The sequence below is a fragment of the Callorhinus ursinus genome, unplaced genomic scaffold (genome assembly GCF_003265705.2).
Source record: "Callorhinus ursinus isolate GAN/ISIS: 27379988/994484 unplaced genomic scaffold, GSC_fseal_2.0 scaffold2, whole genome shotgun sequence".
NCBI classification, from domain to species: Eukaryota; Metazoa; Chordata; class Mammalia; order Carnivora; family Otariidae; genus Callorhinus; species Callorhinus ursinus.
The window spans coordinates 15,872,871-15,892,793 of NW_027397064.1; positions in this window are offsets into that span (position 1 = coordinate 15,872,871).

Sequence of the window (19,923 nt, forward strand, 5' to 3'; positions counted from 1 at the left end):
CAAAGCAATAGAAGAATGCAAATAAATCAATTCTGCATGCTTAAGCCCATCTCCCTTTCATGCAAGCCTGGTGATAGAGAGGGCTTCTTTTCTCCTGACTCTGCCTTATCATTTTGAGGTATGAAAAATAGATTGTGTCACAGTAATGAAGCACAGGAAAAGGGAGCTTGTTATAAGCTGATTACAGTTTAGATTGAAGGACTGGTTCTCATTAGCTATTTTAGATTGGACAGCATCCTTGAGCTGTAGTAATTACTGAAAGTAATTTTTGAAAGGGAGGGTGGGGCAGCTGGTGCAAGGAGAGACTCAAACAGTTGCATGGGGATTGGAACAAGTGGTGGGGGGGAGAGACCTGCAGCCTGCCAGGTTGTTATTACCCCAGCACTAGGGCAAAATGACGCAGCTGTGCCTGGCAACTTTCTTGTTAGGCTTTCCGGCAATGAGCGAGCGCTTTGCATGGAGGAATGAATACAGCATAAGTGGTAAGAGGCCCTATTGAAAGTTCAAGTGGGCAGGGTGACTCCCCGGAGCTATGCCATCAACACACAGAAGCTCAGTTTTCATCCCATAATAAAAGTGTTGAAGGCAGGTTTCATTGCTGGTTACAGAAGCAGACTTAAAAAGCAGATGCTAAGTGATGGTCAAGGTAAAATGACCTATTTTCTTGCTTCATTAAGTGGATATGAGAACTTGACCGTTTCCCTGGTCCAAATAGGATGAACATGCAACTTTACCAGTCTTGAAGTTACGCTGGGAAAAATCTCTGCATGTGTTGCTCCAAATGCATGTTTTTGATCCAGGATTTTCTTCAGTACAAGATAGAATTTTCCGGGGAGAAGTGTGCTGTTTGTTTGCATTGTTTGTTTCTTCACTTGAGGAGACCCGGAATTTGGAGGTTTGATTTCAAGCTCTAGACCTGCCCCTAACTAGACCTCTTGGGATAAGCCATTTAACCTCTCACTGTGTCTGGGAAATAAAAGGAGCAAATTCAATGTTTCCTAGAGTCCCTTAAAATTACTGACTTCTAGGATTCCAATTATTGTATCTTTGACCTAATTTATTGAGAATGAGATAAAGAATACAGAAAGAAAAAAAAAGTATTTTCTTCCAAATCAGGGAATAAATTCTGCATAAGATCGAGATGAAACTTCCTTACTCCAGAGCACAAGAGATCTGGGCTGCACTTCGATGGGAAAATAAGGAAAATATGTGGGAGACTTTTTATGTATCGATTCCCAAAAATGCTGCAATGGGCAGATGGAGACTTTGAGCTCTAAAAATGCCATGTCACATGCCCATGGTGACACAGCTCACAAGTAGAACGACAGGAGGTGATAGATAAGACTGCCCACCTGCATGGGCAAACCGGCCATGAAACAGTGGCACAGGGTCACTGCAAATGGCAGGAAGAATGGATAGCCGCTTTCGTGGACTTATTTGAGCAGCATCCAAAGACTTCTCTTTTCTAAACACCCCTGAAACTCTCCGAATGTTGCCTGAATTCCCTCCACTAAAGCCCTTCCTTTGGGTTAACAAATGCACCCTCTCTAGAAAGCCCTGATTAAAATACAAATGTGTTACCTGGGAGGAATAAATTCATTAAGCCATTAGTAAAAATTAACAGTCTTTATAAAATTAACAGCCTGGATGTATCTGATTAGCCAGCTGTCATTCAGCGGAAAGCAGATATTAAGGGGAGAATATGAAGCTGAAGTTTCTCCTTTGGAGAGGAGATCCAGGAGACTCAGGACACTGCTGGAAGGGGCAGGTCCAAGTGCATGCCCTTGTTAGGGTTCCTGAGCAGCTAGACAGCAGCGGAGGCAAGAGGAACCTCGGGTTGACTTGTGGGGCTGGCAAGGAACAGGTGGGGAACGGAAGATGAAAAACAGAGAGGATTTCTGTGGTGGGGGAGGAGGGCCGTGGGGGGGCGGTTCACGTTGTATCACTCGACTCTTGCTACAGATTGAAAGCAGCTCTCAAGATTCAAGGCCTTTACGTACATCATTATTATTAGAGAATTTTAAAAATTATTTAGTCCAGTGACTTTCAGATTAAAGGAACTGAAAACTACCCCCACATCCAAACCTTTGAAATAGAGGAGGCCCACTTCTGTGTTCTGTACTGGGCTCCTATGCAATATGTCGTTTGAAGAATGGATTCAGATGCTAAGAAAGAAAGAAAAAAGTATACGAAGGAAGGAAGGGAGGGAAAGAGGAAGGATGGAGGGAGGAAAGGAGACCGGGAGAGAGGAAAAAGGAGGGTGAGAGCAGGAAGGACAAGGGCGAGAAGGAAAAGAAAGGGGAAATCAATGATCTAATCCAGCAGTTGGCAAACCTTCTCAGCAAAGAGCCCGATAGTAAATATTTTAGCGCTCACAGTCCACCAGTCTCTGTGGCAACTACATAATTCTGCATAAACAAATAGATATGGCTGTGTTCCAATAAAATTTTATTTACAAACCAGGCAGTGGTTGGCCCCTGATTCCAGGCCAAGCTCCCTATGGCCTTACAGCTAAAGAAAATGAGGCCCAAAATGTTAAGAAATTGCCCCAAGCTACTCTGGCCTTCTTCTCCAAAGTCAGCGTTCTTTTCTATAGAATCTCAAGATGGACTTCCTTGTGTTTAAAGTATTAGTTACACATTGAAAGGTGTTCACAGACCCCTGAAAATACGGGTCTGAGTTCAGGCTATCCTTCCAGAGAAAGGACAATTTGAAGTTAAACTGTGGAGTCACCGCACAAGGGCAAGGAGAGAGGCTGGCCCTAGAGGAAACCCCTGAGGAAGAGCAAGGAGGGAGGTCTGCCCTGAGACACATTTGGGGAATGCCTAGTCCGTGGTGCCCTAGGAGAAAGCGGAGCCAGTTTGCGTGTGCGCACACACAAGCGGCATTCATCTCTCACAGAACATGGGTAGAAACTGAGGGTCAGAGCTCTAAAACACTGCTCAAATTCACATGGTTGGGAAGTAAGAGCCAGGATCTGAACCAGTTACATTTCATCTTTTGTTGTTGTTCTTGTATGAAAAATGGCAGAAGGGCACCTGGGTGGCTCGGTCAGTTCAGCCTCCAACACTTGATATCGGCTCAAGTCACGAACTCAGTGTCCTGAGATCGAACCCCTAGTGGGGTTCTGTGCTCAGCTGAGGTCTGCTTGAGATTCTCTCTCCCCCTCCCCCCTTGAACCAGCCTCTCTCAAAAAAAAAAAAAAAATGGTAGAAAAGTCTAAAAACAATTTTGCCTGAGGTTTATTATCATATTTCTCTTCACATATCATTACATTAACCACCTGATATTAACAAGGAAGAACATCTTTTAAATGTTATAATTACCTAAGAATTATATAATAGCCCTAACTTTAAAACTTCAAGTGTTCAGCTCCATTCTTGCTTTCCCTTTCATGCACACACACACACACACACACACACAATTTTTTTTTTTTGCTCTGTGTGTCTTTTACTTTCATTCTGTCTTTCTCTTCACACGCATGGGTGTGTGGCATGTCCTATAAAATAATCCTCACCTAAACAAACGCAGCAGCCTGTCAACTGGTCTCCCCAGACCCTCTCAGCTCCTTGTTTACTCTGAAAGCACAATGATCTTGTGTAAATGATTCACTGCTTTCCCTTGGCCCTGAGCATAACTTCAGCATGGCCTCCAGGCCCTACTGCGGATGCCTCTCCTTGCATCCCTGGTCTCCTCTTCCCAATTGCCCTTTCTCTCTGCCCTCCGGTGACACAGGCTTTCAGTACCCCAACTGAGGCTTGCTCCCATTCTCCCCAAGGCTGTTAAACCGTGTCACTTGTGGTAAAGCTCTTCACACCTACCAGCTTGCCCACCTCCTCTGGCTCAGCTAAACCCTATTCATTCTTCAGATCTCAAGACAAGGGAGGTGTCCTAGGGCCACACTCGCTGATTCCCCAGGCTAGGCCATTCCTCACTGTGACATATCACATAGCAACCAATAGCACTGCCAAATTTGAAATTACATATGCATTAGCATGATTATTTATTTTTGGGCCCCCCATGAGACTGAAAGTTCCAGAAAGGCAAAGACCACGTTTGTTTTTCCTAATCCCGAATTCAGTACAGGGTCTGACATAAAGGAGGCAAACAAAAACCATTTGTTAATTAAATAAATGAAAACCCCTGCGAACTTAACCTCTAAATGCTCACTACTGCTGTTACAAATCTCTTCACCAAATGCCGAGACAATTATAAAATACATTTTAAAATGCATTTTTAAATGCCTTCCTTCCTAATACCAGGTGGTTAGTATATAAAAGGAAATCAACATATGATGAAAAGCTTCAGGTAAAATTGCCTTAAAGGCTTCTCTATCATTTTTCATATAGTAACAACAAAAACAAAAAGATGAAATTTAACTTCTTGACATAATCCCAAGCTACTACAAAAAAATTATATTGCCTGAGAGAGTTAACCTTTTTTTTATCTTTCTTCCTTACATGTCACTAGATGTTTCCTGGGAGAATTCAAACTCCTGTGCACAAAAGCACAGTTCATGGTGTACGGTCTATCAAGGTGTACAAGAATGCACAAAGCCAGAATCAGAGATTGATCAAAAAAACTCCAACAAGAGCTTTCTCCACCAACAGTCCCTAGAGCCGTGGGCCCAATGAGCCCCACTCCACCTTTTGCCCTCTAGTTAAGGCAGGTCCTGGAGCTGTGCCTTAAATATCTGTGCCTATTGGAACTTTCTACAGAGATCCCTCAATGGAATTTTATTGTTCAGCATTACCCCAACATACAGCTTGACTTTATGAGTTTAGGTAGCATGTCTCGATATGATTAATTTTAGTAACTGCCTTTTCTAAACACCTACACCTGAAATTAAAATACTAAAGACAGGGCATCCTCAAGTCACTCCCCAATGAGCAGATGGGCCCCATCGTGCACAACCATGGACTATATGAAGCAACAGATTGTGCATCTTTTCACAAATCCTCAAATTAGAAATTCCATAGCATCACAAATTTCAAGATGAAGTCTGTTTTCCCGAGGAGATTTTTGTGCTGACCTGATGCCAGCCTCCAAACCTCCATCTCTAAGGGGGTACTTTGCAAATAAAAAGTGTTTACAGGGCTCCTGGGCGGCTCAGATGGTTAAGCGTCTGCCTTCGGCTCGGGTCATGATCCCAGGGTCCTGGGATCGAGTCCCGCGTTGGGCTCCCTGCTCCTTGGGAGCCTGCTTCTCCCTCTGCCTCTCTCTCTCTGTCTCTCATGAATAAATAAATAAAATCTTTTAAAAAAAAGTGTTTTACAATCTATTTAATTAGCTATTGCTCACAACCATGCTAGCAATTCAGATGACTGTTATTTGTATTTTATGATTGCATTAACTTGCTCAAAACATGCCCTGGACAATTTCTTAGTGTCTGATTTCACACTAGTTCGATGGGGCTAGAGACAGTGAGCCAGAGGAGGGACCTGTTTGCAGCAATGCATCCCACTTCCTCCTAGGACCACACCACCGTACCAAAGTATTTGCAGTGGACCAGGGACCTGCATGCCCCTTGGCATTTGCAAGAGATGAATGCATAGGATCTCTACTTTAAACACCTGCTAATCCCATAATTAACATGCAGATGGAAGTCTGAAGGCACCTGTCCAAGTACCTCTGTTCTGGCAAAGGAGGAGATGCACCTAGTCCAACAGAGAATGGGGAACTTGCTGAAAGGGCCAGAAACCTCAGTTTCAGGGAGTAGCCTCTCCTACTGCATGACTCAGATGTCCTTGTGTAGGTTTCTCAAGCTGAGAGACAAATGGAGGATCTAGAATGCTTGCCAATACATAAAATGTGGAATTTTTATTCACTGGAATGGTAATCAGAAGTTCAAAGCAATCAATTAAGTTAACATGAGTCAACATGGAAAAATCTTGAAAACAAATTGTTGACTAGAAACACAACGTAGAGAACACCATCTATAGCTTGATACCATTTGTGTAAAAGATACCATAGGCACACACATGAAAACCATGATATTTTCTACATATGTAAATATGCATGTGTGGACTATGAAAAAGTGATTTGGGTACATATCAGTTTGAATTCTTTCAGGAAACCTTTAGGACTATTCTAAGGGAAAAGTGGATAAATATCTTAGGAAGCCTGTTTTTTCCTAGTAGTTTGAGAATAAGTCAACTGGCTAAATTTACCTTTTGTTTGGGACATATATATATATCCAAATAAATATAAAAGCATAACATAATGTATATTTATCTATATTTGTATAATAGCATATTTTTATATATGTATATATTTGTATGTAGTATAGGTAGTATGTAGTATATAGTAGTATATATTTATATACCATACATATATAATTATTTTAAGAGCTAAAAGTATATATACTAAATTCATCAGAGTGATTGATCTGGGGAAAGGGTTAAAACGGATTGTCAAAGAGGTCATCTATGGGCGCCTGGGTGGCTCCGTCAGTTAAGCATTTACCTTCAGCTCAGGTCATGATCCCAGGGTCCTGAGATTGAGTCCCACATCGGGCTCCCTGCTCAGTGGGGAGTCTGCTTGTCCCTCTCCCTCTGCCTGCCACTCCCCCTGCTTGTGCTCTCTCTTTCTCTGCAAATAAATAAATCTTTCAAAAAAAAGAGGTTATCTATATAATTCATGACCAATGAAATTATAAAAACAAAAAGAATAAAATAAGAGTAGTAACAGTAGCTAATGTAATCATATTAATAATAATAATAATAGGGACACCTGGGTGGCTCAGTTGGTTAAGCGACCTTCCTCGGCTCAGGTCATGATCCTGAAGTCACAGGATCGAGTCCCACTTCGGGCTCCCTGCTCAGCGGGGAGTCTGCTTCTCCCTCTGACCCTCCCCCCTCTCATGTGCTCTCTCTCTCTCATTCTGTCTCTCTCCAATAAATAAATAAAATCTTTAAATAATAATCATAATAATAATAGAATAATAATAAGAAGAAGAATAGTATTGACTTCTTATTATAAACCAGGCCCTCTTCTAAATGTTTGGCATGTTTAAATTCATTTAATCATCACGCAACTCCATGAGATAAACACTATCATTATACCCATTTTGTAGAAGAGGTGATCAAGCCCCAGGGGGTAAGTTTCTGCCCAAGAGCAGACAAATAGTAAGTGGAAGAGCCACGTCTGAGACTCCGGCAAACTGCTTCCAGCCCTGTGTTTATCCACTGTGATCTGAGTGGCCCCTGAAACTGATCTGACTCTCCAGACGCCCTGCCAGCTCTCCTAGGAGAGAGACCATCCCATCATCTGAGTGAAAGTTGTTGGAATAGGTGCATCTTGATTCTACATCAGATGACAGATCAGAATTCATTCATAGAATACTGCTCTCAACTTACTCCCCTGCACAGAGGAAGTCAGAATCAAAGCAAAGGGCTGCTAACAAGGCAGAGAAAGCCCAGCCTCCTAACATTCAGGGGAACCAGCCTCTCTTTAAATAACTCATCAAGGTTCATGGATTATTGAATGTTCTCCAGATCCAAAATCTATCTATCATCTGTCTATTTATCTATCTATCTATCATCTATCTATCTATCTATATATAACTAGTACTTTCTTTTTTATTTCAATGTATTTCAAAATTGACTGAAGATACTGACCTGACTTATTTATGTGGTTTTTTCTTACTCAAGGCAAAGGTTGAAACTGGTAAGACTCAGATTGGTAACTCAAAATGCAATTATCTGACTCAAAGATATAAACAACATAGGATTTCTTTTTCCCTTCTTTTTTTTGTGGCTAGGTTTTTCAAAGTCACTGAGCTGCCAACCATGGCAAGCATGCATCCATTTTTCTGCCTTTCCCCAAATTCCAAAAAGCTAACATAACTGAACTCAAAAAAAAGAAGAAAAATCAAATCAAAACAAACAAATAAAAAACAAAAACAGCCCAAAGAGAACAGGACAAATGATCACAGTAGATGAGAGATTGTATTAAAGGTTAGGAAGAACAAAAGCAGATATAGGGAAAGAACCCATGGCTTAGAAAGGAGGATTCCAGAGGGCTCGCCCGGCTCAGGACGTGAGGCTTCAACCAGAGGCTTACAACAGGGAGGCTGGTTGAAAGTTTGCATTAGTTTGGAACTCTCAGACTCTTCTCCTGCTTCACAAAGCCAGGTTCCCCCCAGATCCCAGTGATCTAATTATGGTAGAAATAGAATCTGAGAGGCTCAAGATTCAGGTGCATCAAGCACAGTAAGTGTGGAGTGGGGTGGAGGGTAATATCCAAATCAAAATGGGAGAAAAAATGAAAGTCTGTGCTGGATGGTGGGAAGCCAGCCCCATCTTCCAGTTCAATATCCCCAGGCAGAAGTTTCCTCTGGAAAAATGGAAGCACCCCTGGACAAAGATCAAGAACTGGCAAGCGTGGAATAAGCTGGTGCCTCAGTGCAAAGCTAGCCTGCTGCCCGATGAAGCTGCAATGGTGCACAAGCCCCACCCAGGCATAGAGATCTCTCTGTATCACATTAGCCTTGCACTTTGATATGAACAGAAACCAAGGGCCATGAGACATTTGTGAAAAGCCTCTGATCTGACAGAGGGAGACTAAATCAAATAAACAAGTATATGCACAAAACACAGGGCACTATTGAAAGGAGCCAGAATGGTGCAGAAAGCCAAAGAAAACTGAAAACATACACAAACACCCCCAGAGAGAGAAAAGAAAGCACTGCACCCATAAAACACAAATTGCTGAGAAGAAGGGCCAATCTGAGAAGAAGCAACAGTTCTTGAAAGTTAAAAATAAAATAGCCAACGGGCGCCTGGTGGCTCAGTCTGTGAAGCGTCCGACTCTTGATTTCGGCTCAGGTTATGATCTCAGGGTTGCGGTACGGAGCCCCTGCTTGGGATTCTGTCTCTCCCTCTCCCTCTGCTCCCCCACCCCCAGCCCCGTTAGCACACCTGCTCTCTTTCTCTCTTAAAAACAATAGCTAAAAGAAAACGTTTGATAAAAAAGTTGTAAGTTAAGAAATTTTCCAGAAATTTGAGCAAAAGATAGAATATAAAATAAAAATGAGGATATCAATCCAAGAAGCCTAAAAACTGGTGTTCCAGAAGGAAAGGAGTGAAAATGAACAAATTTTGAAGAAGAAATTGTCCAAGAATTAATACAAAATTTTCCAGAGCAAAAAGACATAGGTATCCAAACACAATGACTAAAAAAGCCCCATACTGAAGCACAGCCCATGAAATCTTCGAAAATTATGAACCAGAGGTTTAAAAAAAAAAAAAAAAAGCAGACCACATACTAAAAATAAAGAATGAAAAAGGGTTCTCAACAGTAACATGATGATAAAGCGAGTTAATATTTATATCCTACCTAGTACAGCATCTGGCACCTAAAATGCTCATCGAATTTGTTAAATATGTAAATGAATGGAGCGAACTCTTGTGGAAAATGGCAGTGATGTGTGTATTTTTTTAAAGATTTTGTTTATTTATTTGAAAGAGAGGGAGAGCAAGAGAAAGCAGGAGCAGGAGGTGTGGGGGGAGGGAGGAGCAGAGTACCTGCTGAGCAGGGAGCCTGATGCGGGGCTCGATCCCAGGACCCTGCCATCATGACCTGAGCCAAAGGCAGACACTTAACCGACTGAGCCCCCCAGAAGTGATGTGTTTAAGTGTTTTAAACTTATTCTGATGCACAAATGATAGAGATGTTGAAGAATCTGAAGGTATGTATCCAGCACAACCTCTCCCCACCTCCCACACTCTTCTGCCTCCCTGACTGTCCCACCATAGGTGACCATAAGGTCTCAGCCAAACAGGGGCACTATTGAGAGAGCAAGGAAGCTGCCGATAATCATGTCATGACAACAGGATAAAATAAGGCTGTCCTAGGCAACAAACATGTTGTTCCATCTTAAATTTGCTTTTTCTAAAATCTTGCTCACCTTTGTCAATGGGAAGCCCTTCCTTCAGTTCCTTGGGCCCTAAAGCTTGGAATCACCTCTGAACCATCCCTCTTTCTAATGCACCCCACATCCAATCTGTCAGCTAATCCCACAGCGATACCTTCAAAATAGGCCCCAAGTCCCACCATTCCTCACCCTAAGTAAGTGGCACCTTACTGCTTCTTTTCTGTCTGGCCTTCTTCTACCTCTGCTCATTCCAGCCACAGAGAGGCTCTTCCCAAATCTAAGTCTCATCTTGGATCTTGTTGTTCCCCCACTCAAAGCCCTCCAAGGCTCCCACCTCCCAGGGTGAACGCTGAAGGCAGTGCACCAACTGGGCCACGCACACCCAAGTCCTCTCCTACCGCGAGGTCAGCTGCTCACCCCGGCTCGTTCTGCTTCCTTGAGGTTCTTCTTTCTAGAACACATCATAAGCATGCCCATCTAAGGGATTTCATGTGTTGTGTTTTCTCAACCTGTGATCCTCACCCTCAGATATCCTTCTGAGTTACTCCCTTGCCTAAGTACAGTTTGTGTCTATGTTTTGATTCAAACATCGCATTCTTGTTTTGAATGTTTTCCCTGGAACACGATCGCGTCTTAGTTCATCTATTTATTTTGCTCGTTGTGTTCTTCCCCCAGCGAAATGTTGGCTCTATGGGGACAGCGAATTTGGACTATTTTGTTCACTGCTGGGTACCTGCAACTAGACTGCACCTCATTAAATATTCATTGACTGAATAAAATAAGAATATAAACAATATTATTTAAAATATGAAGTTAATAGTAGAGGACACAGCCAGAAGAGCTGAAGGTGGTTGCTAACGGTGGGGAGGAAGAGGGGAGGGCAGGGGATGACTGTTTTTATCATAAGCCATCTAGTAATAGCCGACTCTTAAAAACCCTTTGTTAGTTTGCTTTTTTAAAATAAATTAACCTCATGAACAAAGGTGGATTAAGTCCTGGCAGCCTAAACTTCTGGCCTTTGTGTCAGCCACACCAGGGTGTTCTCTTCAATTTCTCACAGGGGCCTGAATCCACTGAGTCCCACAGGCCCCCTTCCCCACGCCCCCACCCCCCCACTTATAGCTTCAACATGATGTGCATCTTCCTCATGACCTGCCTGCCTGCCTACCTTAGTGTTTCCACCACCGACGAAGCTCTCCGGACCCAAACGACAAGTTTCCTGGGGCTGCCATAGCAAACCACCACAGCCTGGGTGGCTTTAACAACAGAAATGTATTCTCTTTACAGTCCTAAGGGCTGGAAGCCTGAGATGAAAGTTTCAACAGGGTTGTTTGTTCCTGAGGCTTCTCTCCTTGGCTGGCCGGTGGCCATCTTCTTCCGGTGTCTTCCTGTGGTCTGAGCTCTATCTCTGGGTCCCCATCTCTTCTTCTTTTAGAGACACCAGTCATATTGGATTAGGGCCCACTCACTCGGGCCTTCATTTAATCTTAATTACCTCTCCAAATACAGTCATATCCGGAGGTGCTGGGGTTAGAACTTCAACATATGAAATGCCATCCCCATAACACAGAGCAACCCATTGAATGCCTCCAAGGTTCACACTGAAGAGGGAAAAAGAGGAGAAAGAGTGGGGCATCAAGATCTCATAAAGATTTCTTTTTTTTTTTTTTTTTCCAAAATGCACCGAACCTACCGGAACCCCTTAAAGAGACAGAGAAAGAATTTATTGTTGCGATTTAGGAAATGCTCCTCCAGTGACCTGGAAACACTCTTTTGTTGAGAACTTCTGATCTACAGGAGAATAAAGGAAAAGTTATCTGTGCAGGATTTCTGACAATATGAAAAATAAAAATTTGCATGTGACAATGATCACCTTCTTGGCGATGAGGCAGGAACCGGGCTGCAGAGGAGGTAAATCTATAATCAGTGGAATGTACCCGTCTGGATGCCACTTCACTGTGCAGCTTTTATTATTTTTAATTTTTGCAGCTAACCACTGGCCTGACAAACAGCAGGTCTTCAAAATAAAATTTCACAAGGGCCTAGGCATTTAATTTTCTCCCCACCTTTTTGTTAACGGTAAATCTTCCCCTCAGGCCATTTGGTTAGGTGTAGAACCAGGGAAAGCCAGCGAAGAGGCATCCCCATAGGAGAACAGAGAACATGGACAGACCTAGGTGTGGAAAATAATGAAAATCAAACTTGCCCCCCAAAAATGGCTTTTCAGTATATTGAAAAGAGGACTGAATCCATCACGGACCAAGAAATCCCCTCATCAAATCCAATCTTGATTTTTACCTATGAACTGATTAGTCCCACCTGTCACTCAGCCGTTTTTATCTCGAAGGTTCGGCGTAAGAGCAATTTTGCTGTGGTTTGTCAATTCGTTGTCAGTCCACCGAGACGGGAATAGCGTTCGAGGTGGTAAGAATGAAAAAGAGAGCCACTTAAATGCGTTTGATATTGCTATTAGAAGATACTTAAATCACTTTTCAAAAGCATCAACATTTTCAAGAAATTCTAGTTTACAGCAACAATGTATTTTTATGTTAGATAATTGTGATGTCTCAGCACTGACACCTGATAACATGTTTAGTTTTATACGACTCAAACAAGGTAAAGCTTGATTCAAAAATATAGGTAACTTTAAGAATCCAGAGCCAAAATATTAATATATCTTTGTAGTCCTTAAGTATTATCCTGAGAGTGAAGCAGATTAAGAAAGATTCTGCCTGAGCAAATAAATCACTTTGGAAAAAATAACAATAATGGTTTTATGTTTTTCATTAGTATTGTACTTTTGAAAATATCCTTTCACAGCTCACTTACGTTTTATCATAATATTTTTCTCTTGTTTATTCTGCTGATACTGATTATCTTGATTTATGAACACAGCTAGAGAAGTTGGACAAGCCAAATACCTTTCCATATTAAAGACACTAAGTATGTAAAACCACTGGGTGAGGAAAATAAATTTTCCCAACCAAAGCACTGATTACGGTTTTGGTTTCATAAAACAGTAAGGAATATATGACCTCTCAGTTATCCTCTGTTGATGAGATATAATCAACATTGTTTTTGTTTTGTTTTGTTTTGTCTCCAGCAGAGCATTTATAAGTGGCCACCCTATTTAAAATAAGTTATTATAAAATGAGAAACATTTATAGAACATTCCATTAGGAGAGAAAGTTATACCCATGACACTAAAGTTTGTTTTTCCTTACATTGCATAGGCCTATCTCAAGCCCAATCTCTCCCTGATGTTTTTAAGATACGGTGTGCACTTCACACATGGATCTCCACATAACGCTCCCACTAATTCCATTTGTCAATGAAATAGAAAGTAGTCGTCCAAAAATACTGTTACTTGCCATTCACTAGTTTAACTGAATATTCAGGCTCAAATTTAGAAAAGCATCTTTTATTTACATGAGTGCTCCTCCTTGGAAATTTCATTCAGAGGAAGAAATGTACCTTATTTTTAATTTGAAGATGTGTAAAATGATTCAATATTAATCACTAATATTTAAGCGATTACTACATGCCAAGCACGCTGCAGTTGTACATACTAGACTTCACTGTAGCCCCATTTTACAGTTGAGAATCTGAGTATAAACATTAAGAATGCTTTGGCTAAAAATACAAGAAAACTTGACTAATCTGGCTGACCAAATAGATTTGATTTTTCTTCACAAAAATAGCAGTTAGACTATAATGTAGCCTAGAGCTGGTGCGCTGGCTCAGAAGTGTCATACAGAACCTGGTATCGTTCCATTGCAGCGTCCTCAGCATGTTGGAATATTGCTTCAGACTTGTTTACGTGATGGCAGTTGCAGGACTTGGCATCACGTTTTCTGTTTGTATCAGTCAAGGCTGTTCAGGAAAACAGAAGACTGTAGGTATTTTAAACTGCAAAGGGGTTTCAGTGAAGGGAATTTAGCGTTTACAGAATTGTCGGGAAGATAGTCAAGAAGCGTGGAGGTCTGCATGAACTCAGAACTGCTGGTTCTGAGTTTGCAGCCAGCTGAGGGGTTAGGAAGCAGTAGGAACCCAGAGAGTAACTGATCATGATTGCAATGCTCAGCATCAGAGCAGGTGATTTGAACGAAAACAACCAAAAGTCCGTGCTCTGCCAGAGTCCATGTATTTGCTCGCTGCTGTCCAAGGACCAATAAAATGGCTTCTGCTTCTCTTCTCTTTTCCAAATCTCCCGTGAGTACTAACTCCACGCAGCAACTCTTATTGGCAGGAATTCTGAGAGTGAGAGAGCCCAGGCCTCCAGGCGCTGCAGTGTAGGAAGGGCTCAGAAGGAAGAAAAGAGTATTGAGTTGCCAATGGACAATCCAGCCCAAGGCTCTGAGGAGCATGAAAGGCAAAGAGAAACCACCAAGATCTCCATTCCTTTTTACCAGGAGAGCAAAAGCTTCTGCTTATATTTCATTGTCTAGGACTGGGTCACCTTATGCCCTTTGGTTGCAAGGGAAGCCGGGAGAACATGCATTTAGCTTTTCTCACTCTGTGGTAGAGGCAAGAAAGAACCTCATGAACAGCATTGCAAGATAGATGGTAGATCAAGATGATATACATATGATTTTTCAATCAGAAAAGAGCAAAAAGATGTATAAATGTTAGGAGAGGAAGTCCACTATGGACACAGTGGCACGTGAAAGAAATCCTTGATATCATAATCAAAAAATTGTGAATGTAAACTCAGATATGTTGTAGTAAGCGTATAAACTGGCATAGCTATTCTAGGTGACATTCTCATGGTACTTAGTTAAATTAAGCATAGATTTCCCTTTTGATCCGGCAATTCTGTTCCCAAGTATATATTCCAAGGAAATTATCAAGCAGGTTCACAAGTGAACAGGTAAGAATATGGTCATTACAACTCTGTTAATAATAGAGGACACTAAGGGCACTTGGGTGGCTCAGTCAGTTAAGCATCTGCTTTCAGCTGGGGTCATGATCCCAGGGTCCTGGGATCAAGCCCCACATCGGGCTTCCTGCTTCTCAAGGAGTCTGCTTCTCCCTCTGCCTCTCCCCCCCTCCCCAGCTTGTGCACTCTCTCTCTCTCTCTCTTTTACTCTCTCCCTTTCTTAAATAGATAAATAAAGTCTTTAAAAAATAATAATAGAGGACACTGGAGGCAATGGGTAGGTAAAATGCGGTGGAGGGACACCAGAGCAGACTAAGAAGCAGTTGGCAGCAACATGGGTCAGTCCATGAAATATAGCGTAAAGTGAAAAATCAGTGAGAAACAGAATGAGATCTATAATCAAGTGTCATTTGTAAAAATTAAAATAACATGCAAGCAAAACACAATACATGATGATAACACATTAGGATGAATGCTTATGGTAAGAAAAATAGGAAAGGAAGTGGAGATGATAAAGAAATTAATTAACAGTCCTTAATTAATTAATTAAAGGAAAAAGGTCTTGCTTAGACCAATGATGATGATGTGCCATGAACTGAAGGCAATATGACTGATTTAACCCTAGGAAAATAAGACTAATGAAAAAGACTAAAAAATCAACTGATTTAGTAAAATAAATTGTGTGTGTGTGTGTGTGTGTGTGTGTGTGTGTGTGTGTGTGTGTTACAAATGCTCTCATAACAATGTGTCACCAAAGGGGTTCTAACGCCACATAGGTTCTGAAGGCTTATACCTTGGTTAATAAGACTCCTTTCGAAGATGAACCCCACTCCCAATGGTATTCCAGTAAACATGGGAAATCAGTTGTAATCCACCATGGAGTGCCTCCAAGGTCTGTAGGAGATAGATTAACATAATGAAAGGCCAATGAATCAGGAGCCAGAAGACACAGACACTCTGTGGGCAACATCCTCCTTTTTATTGGAAATAATTAAATGGTTCTTCTCTCTCTCTATTTTAAATTGTTCTTCTTATGAGGTTACAAGAGAAGCATTTAAAACTCTAAGGGGCAGGCACATCAGTCACAGGGAGTTTTCTACAAAGTTCTTTTAATATTCTGAGAGGAGTCCAGGGCAACTGGGTGTCTCAGTCAGTTAAGCATCGGACTTTTGATTTTGGTTCAGGTCATTATCTCAGGTTGTGAGATCAAGCCCCACATTGGGCTCTGCCCTGGGTGTAGAACCTGCTTAAGATTCTCTCTCTCCCACTGCCCTTCCTCTCTAAAAAAATTAAAAAAAAAAATCTGAGGATGTGTTAAGAGATAATGAGATATTATCTACATAGGTTTCTCAGCTCTCTGCCTGTGAGGATTTTTTATTTTGTTTCAAAAGACTAGACAGTGAAGTTCTCCCTTGCCCTCAATTAGCAGGGGAAGAAAGAGAAACTTGTCCAGTTCTGTGGACCAGCCTGTTCACCACTTCCCTGGGGGTCAGTGGAAATGGACTCCCTCTTTTATTCCAGGGGTGAGTGGCAGTGATGACATCCAAGAACAATTTTTTTTTCTCAGTTTGGATCCTGAAATGTAGGTGTCCTGTCTTCTCAAACAGAAATATTCAGTGAAGCCAGCATGCATAATTTATCATGACATAGAACAAGATAGAAACATTTTGCGGAACATGCCCTGTTTTATCTCCCCCCACTTCCTGATATTTCCAGGGTATCCCTGGAGAATCAGAGGCCAATCTCGGTGGCACACTTTCCTGGTAGCAATTTATCAAGTTCATCTCTTTCCCAGATGATGGAATGATTGCCACCTGACAAAGAGACAGCAGGAGCAGGATTTGCCAAGGATTTCCTAGCAAATCCTTAAAACCCAGTGCTCATGCAGCTTTGGACAAGCCTCTTAACATCCTTAAAGGTCCATTCATTTGCTGGAGTGGTGGGGGGTGGGAGGGATGGGGTGACCGGGTGATAGACATTGGGGAGGGTATGTGCTATGGTGAGCGCTGTGAATTGTGTAAGACTGTTGAATCACAGACCCATGCCTCTGAAACAAATAATACATTATATGTTTAAAAAAAGAAAAGAAAAGAAGATAGTAGGAAGGGAAAAGTAAAGGGGGGGGAATCGGAGGGGGAGACGAACCATGAGAGACTATGGACTCTGAAAAACAAACTGAGGGTTCTAGAGGGGAAGGGGGGTGGGGGGATGGGTTAGCCTGGTGATGGGTCTTAAAGAGGGCACATTCTGCGTGGAGCACTGGGTGTTATGCACAAACAATGACTCATGGAACACTACATCAAAAACTAATGATGAAATGTATGGTGATTAACATAACATAATAAAATTAAATTAAAATTAATTAATTAATTTAAAAAGACTGAAATATTTATAAGCAGAAGGAACCACTGTGAGACTTAACCAAGGCACTTAGGAGGGGCAGTCCAGCAGATGACAGTATTTGTAACTCCTGGAGCAACTGCTTCTAAGCCACATCTAGCCTTCACTTTTCCAAGTTGGACTAGTGTGGAAAATGTATTTCCTTGGAAAAAGAGGATATAAATCCACCCAAATGCAATGATTATAATCTATGTATTTTGCAGCCTCCTTTTGAATAGAGAAACCCACCACCATTCTCATCTTCATATCACACTGAAGCCACATTATAGATCAATATCATTAACGGAAATGAAGCCACATATGCTTGCTCTTCTTCTGTACCTTAAAATTAATCTAAAATTACACCTCACCCTTGTGTTCTTTTATTTATTAAATATTCCTATCAATGACTGAGAAGTTGTATAAACACTCAGAAATTAAAAAATATGCTGTATTATAGGGCACCTGGGTGGCTCGGTCAGTTAAGCATCTGCCTTCGGCCCAGGTCATGATCTGAGGGTCCTGGGATCGAGTCCCATATTGGGCTCCCTGCTCAGTGGGGAGTCTGCTTCTCCCTCTCCCTCTGCCCCTCACCCCCACTCAAGCTCATGCAATATCTCTCTCAAATAAATAAATAAAATTTTTAAAAAAGATATGCTGTATTTTATGACCAGTTTCAAAGTAATTAAGAGTAATTTTGCAGGGGGCAGAGGAGTAGGAGACCTGGATTTTGTCTGGTCTCAGGAATTCAGCTGGATAGGGATCAAACCATTCTGAACACCTACGAACTCAACAGGAGATCGAAGAAGAGGTAGCAACAACTCTCTGAACAGAAAAGCGACCACTTACTGAAGGTAGGACGTGCGGAGAAGTGAATCCGAGGCGATATTCGGGGGGATAGACGGCGGGGGCGGGGGTCTCCGTCGGCCGCTTCTGGCAAGTGATAGAGCCGCGGAGCACAAAATCAGAACTTTTAGAAGCCGGCTCCGCTGAGGGACGTCGCGCCAGTGGCTAAGCGGGGGGTGGAACCTTCGCGGGACAGTGTGGTCTCAGGACCCTCGGGGTCACAGAAAGACCGGGGGTGCCTGAGTGTGGCAGAGCTCCCAGGTATCGGAGCAGGGAAGCCGGCTGCAGAGACGGAGCCGAGGCGCGGGCTCTCAGCTCGGGGTGGTCATAAACTGTGATCTGCGGCCCAGTCGGGCCACTGCTCCTCCAGCAGGGACCCAACAAGCGGCAGATCCGGGGAGACTCCCCTTCCTCCCCCGGGAGGAGCGGCACGGGAGCGCACCGCAGGGATCTGCTGGGTTTGGAGACTCCACACCGAGTCGGGTGCCAGAGACAGAAACTCTCGGTCACAGGCCGGGTGAGCACGGAGTGCAGCCGGAGACCGGGGAGACGGGAGTGACTGCTTTTCTCTGGGGGCACACTGAGGAGCGGGGCCCCGAGTTCTCAGCTCCTCCGGGTGGAGATTGGGAGGCTGCCATTTTCACTCTCGTCCTCCAAAGCTGTAGGGAAAGCTTGCAGGGAACAAAAGCTCCTGAGAGCAAACCCGAGCAGATTGCTTAGCCTGGACCTACAAGGGCAGGGCAATTCCGTCTCCGGCAAAGACGTTTGGGAACCACGGCAACAGGCCCCTCCCCCAGAAGATCAGCACGAAGAGCCAGCAAGCCAAGACCAAGTTTACCGTTCAAGGAGAACGGGAGAACTCCAGCGCTAGGGAAATACTGCACATAGAATTCACGGCTTTTTTTTACCATGATTCATTAGTTTTTCAAAGTTAATTTTTTTAACTGGTTTTTTTTTTGAATTTTTCTTTTTCCCTTTTTCAACCAACATCTTATCAATCCCTTTTTGAAAAAAAAATTTTTTTATTTTTAATTTTTAGAGTCATATTCTATCCCTTCATAGTAGATACCCTTACTTTTGGGATATATATATAAGTTGTTCTCTCCTTAAAAATTTGAGATACAGTTTCTTCTAACAGATTAAAATATACCCTAAATCACTAGTGTATGGCTTTGTTCTAGTCTCCTACCTGATCACATTCTCTCCCCCTTTTTTTCTTTTTTTTTTTAATCTTCTTCTTTCTTTTTTCAAACAACTTCTTATCTTATCAATTCCTTTTATAAAATCTTTTATAATTTTCATCTTTACAGTCGTCTTCCATCCCTTCATCGTATCAACCCTTATTTTGTACATACATAAGTCTTTCTTCCTTTAAAATTTTAGGAGGCACTTTCTTCTAACAGACCAAAATACACCCAAAATCTAGTGTGTGGTGCTGATCTATGCACTAGCCTGATCATACTTGATCATATTCTGGTTTTTTGTTTTGTTTTGTTCTGTTTTTGTTTTTATCTTTTCCTTTTTCTTTTTTTTCTCTTTCTTTTTTCTTTCTTTCCCTTTCTTTTGCCCTGGTTTCAGGTCTTTTCTGATTTGTTTAGAGTATATTTGCTGGGGACGTTGTTAACCTGTTAGCATTTTGTTCTCTCATTCATCTATTCTCCTGTGGACAAAATGACAAGACGAAAAAAATCACCTCAGCAAAAAGAACAAGAGGTAGTACCATCTGCCAGGGATCTACTCAATACAGACATTAGTACGATGTCGGACCTAGAGTTCAGAATCAAGATTCTAAAGATACTAGCTGGGCTTGAGAAAAGCATGGAAGTTATTAGAGAAACCCTTCCTGGAGAAATAAAAGAACTAAAATCTAACCAAATCGAAATCAAAGAGGCTATTAATGAAGTGCAATCAAAAATGGGGGCACTAACTGCTAGGATAAATG